The following is a 4,187-nucleotide window of genomic DNA, read 5'->3' as shown; positions in this document are numbered from 1 at the left end:
AGAGAGAGCTGAACGCAATTATCGTCAAGAATAAAATCAAATTCAATGTTCAAGAACAATAACTAAGATATGTATTACATATTAAATGCGCTAAAAACTCGTAAAAGAAAAAAAGAAGTGAATAGGAGAGAAGAGGAGAAAAGAAAAGAAAAGAAAAGAAAAAAAAGGATGCAGAAGCATTTGAAGAAAAAAACAAAAAAATTACGACATGTTACACCTAGAGAAAAATTGTCTACGTTGTTTAAATAATCGATATTCCCAATAGATTACTATCCTAATGAAATATTAGGCAAAGAACGGCGGCGTGATTAAGATTATTGTAAATTAGTTGTAAAAAAAAAAAAAAAAAAAGAAAGAAAAAATAAATAAAATTCATCGATCCTATCGTGATAACGGGCAGAAAGAGAGAGAGAGAGAGAGAGAGAGAGAGTTCTCCGTTTGAAAATAAAAATAAAAAAAGTAAAAAAATAAAAAAAAAGGAGAAGAAGAAAAAAAAAGAAGGATATCCTTAGATCTGATTATTATATCTGGAGCATTAAAAATCATTGAAAGAAATAATTTATTTCACGATTTAAATATATATTGAGAAAATATAAAGAAATTCGTCTCTCAAATCAAGAATAATGTTCTACTGGTCGATCCATGAAAATGAATTATGGGTATCGGAGAAGAAAGAACAAGAAAAAGAGAAGGAAAAAAGAAAGATGATAATAATAATAATAATAGTAATAATAATAATAATAATAATAATAATAATAATAATAATAATAATAATAATAACAATAATAAAAAAGAAAAAGAAAACAGGAGAAGGTCTGCCTCGCGTTTTCGAACGACGAAAATTCATGCGGTTTGCGATTTCGCAAAGTGTTCCTTTCGTTTCGTTTCTTGTAACATATCATAAGATGTAAGATATAATCACAATCAATCGATATAGTTCGAAAAGTTGAATGGAAACTAATCGATTTTGATTAATCGAAGGACGGAAAGGGAAAAAGAGAAAGAATGAATACGATGTATGTGTGTGTGTGTATATATATATATATATATATACATATATAATATATGTGTATGTCTAAAAGTCCTCTTTCCATTTTAGATACGTAAAATTAAAGGGGAAGAAAAGAAAAAAAAAAGAAATTAGCGACTAATGACAATCGATACTGGTCGCTAAAGATATCGTTATCGTCCTAGCTACTTCTAAGAAGAGAGATTGGTTTGGAAAGTCAAAAGAAAATGAAGGAAGAGGGATAAGGGATATCGTGGATTCGAGCCAAAGCAAACTTTAGCCTTTAGATTCTTCTATCCGAAAAAAGAAGAGCTAGCTTTCTATCGATTTAAACTCGCTGACCGAGTAAAATTATATATTTACTTCTACATACTCATTTTGCATACGATAATTAGTTATTTGAAATATATTCTTGCAATATATAAGAATCGTTTGTATTATAAATAATATATATATATATATATATATATATATATATATATTTTATATGTAATTTATTTTTTATTATTTTTCCTTGCTTGAAATATCAGAAAAAAGAATTAAATTAAATTTGTCAATTAATTTTCTTCCAGTTGATCTAAGAAAAAACTTATTTTTAAATTATTTTATTGCATGTTAGACAGCAATCACTTTTCAAATAGGAAATTAGAAACGCGTTAAATAACTTTCTTCTGGTTTATTAGATGATCGAGAAACTTTAAGATGCATTCAAATTAGTTAGATGTTGTATGACATATATAAGACATCTCATTGGTTCAATTTGAAGTTCTACTCCAAGGACATTTTAATCTCTCTCTCTCTCTCTCTCTCTCTTTCTATCTTTCTCTCTTGATCTTTCTCTTAATAAGAAGCTCTTCTTACTATATCTCTCTTTCTTCGAATTTCCCTCTTCTCGTCTTTCGCCCTTACGCTCTGGTTTCTCTTGTCGATCTCTAGGGAAATATAACTGAGTTCAAAGTACTTCTCATAGCTCAGTATAGCGTCAGTGCCGAATGGAAACTTTACTAGGACGATTTTGCAGAAGAAATATCCAATGAAAACCAAACGTCACGGGATTTTCATCGCTTTCTCTTCTTCTCTGTTATTCGCCTTGCTTCTTTCTTTTTTTTTTTTTTTTCTTTTTTCCTTTTTTTTCCCTTTTTCCTATACCACCTATTTCCTACACCACTTCTCTTCCTTTCGTTTGTACAATACACGCAAACTACACTTTATTTTCTTTTCAAAGAAATAGAGAAAGAAAGTGAGAAAGAAGGGAGAGAGAGAGAAAAAGGAAAAGAAAAGAAGCTTTCGATCGATTAGCTTTCAAGTGAAAATTAATGGAATTGCTTTGTCGCGCTTTTTCTCCCGAGATTTTATTTCTCAAAGTTTACTTTCTTCTTAATCATTCTTTCCGTTCGACCATTTATTGTTCATCCGATTGGATGAAGTAAATAATTATATGAATTCTTTTATCAAAAATATGGATTTTATATTAATGAAAGAAAAGTGAAGAAAAAAAGAAAAAGAGGTAGAAGAAAGAAAAAAAGTAATAATAGATTTAAATGTTACCAATGCATAAAGAATGTTTGATATTAATAATGCGACACAGCATAAAGAAAAAGGATATAATTAAATAAAAAGATGGAAATGAAAGGGAAAGAAAGAGAGAAAGAGAGAGAGAGAGAGAGAGAGAGAGAGAGAGGTCTCTATTAATGCGGTTGCAGATCGTAAATACCAGAGAAATATTTCACGATTCGATAAATTCTTTGAGGGAGAGGGGAATGCAATTTTCTGCATCGCCAGATAGAATAATCCCATTTGATTATTGGGAGCGAATCAATGTTTAGCTTTAAGCGTATTCAATCGCCGAATACTGCTATTTTCCTTTATGAAGAACATTTGGCCTAGCGTTTGGGAAATACAATATAATCTTTTGCAAAGCGATATAGTATGACAATTCGATCATTCAAATTATATCGATTAATTAATCTTTTTCTTTTCTTTTTTTTTTTTTTTGAACGGAACACGTTAAAGAAGTTCGACCGAAAGAGAAATTTATTCAAAAAAAAAAAAAAAAATAAAAAAAACAAAAAAAAAGGAGGAAAAAGAAAAAGAAGAAAGGATTGATTTTAAGGAAAATTCGAAATTTTTTTTATATCCCTTGTAAAATATTCAATTATTGTTGCAACTACGATTATTATCAACGATAGGAATATTTTTTATTATCCTTTTGTTTTCACTATGATCAACGTCATATTAAATTATTACTTTTAATTATTTTATTCATTAATTATTAGTTTTAATCGTACTCATTGATTAGTCTATAGTAATGATCTTTTTTTAAACATTTCCATTATAATTCCATGATATCCTACTAAGAACGTGGAATTGAAAGGTACGAATGCTGGAGAAACGTATTAAATATAAGTTCTCTCGAAACTTCATTGTAATCGTAAAACTTTTCTAATGATATTCATTAAATATACCTAATTAAAAAGACAAGATTTTATATCGAAAGTTTATCGCCTCACGTAAAAATAACTTTTTTCGAAACAATGCTACGTATCTATTGTACAGTGCATCTTTTCAAATTAGTAATATGTAGTATATTGTAGGAGTGATTTCGTAAAAAGGGAGAGTTATAGAGAGGAAGAGAGATCTTGTCTGTGCATGTGTGTGTGTGTGTGTGTGTGTTTACTTACGAATGTATGCATTTAAAAAGAAAAAAGGGGGGGGGGGAGATGAATAAGAGAAAGAAATAATTGCTATTACTGTGAAAGATGAATGAACTTGAATCTTGAAAAACCCTAAAAAATTTGATGTTGTGTATAATAAAATTAATAACATCCTAAACAATGATACTCTTTGTAAATAGTCAAAAAGAAAGAGATTAGAAAAATCGTCAAGACGAAAATTCTACGGAGTTATGACGTCATTGTAAAGGGGAATAAAAAAAAAAAAAGAAAAAAAAAAAGTACATGGAGATAAACGAATCGGTGAATATTGTACGTCTGTATAATCGTTTGTCAAGCAATGTATCTTATTATACTGGATAATAAAAAAAAAAAGGGAAAAAGAAAAAAAAAGAAATCATTAAAATCTAACTTTAGAATCTTGCCTACTTTTTCTTCTCTCCTTTTTGAATTTATATATAATTTGAAATATCTAATAGGAGAACATAATTTTATCAGATCGTCGT

The sequence above is a fragment of the Vespa crabro genome, chromosome 16 (genome assembly GCF_910589235.1).
Source record: "Vespa crabro chromosome 16, iyVesCrab1.2, whole genome shotgun sequence".
Classification (NCBI taxonomy): domain Eukaryota; kingdom Metazoa; phylum Arthropoda; class Insecta; order Hymenoptera; family Vespidae; genus Vespa; species Vespa crabro.
This window is presented reverse-complemented; position numbering follows the sequence as displayed.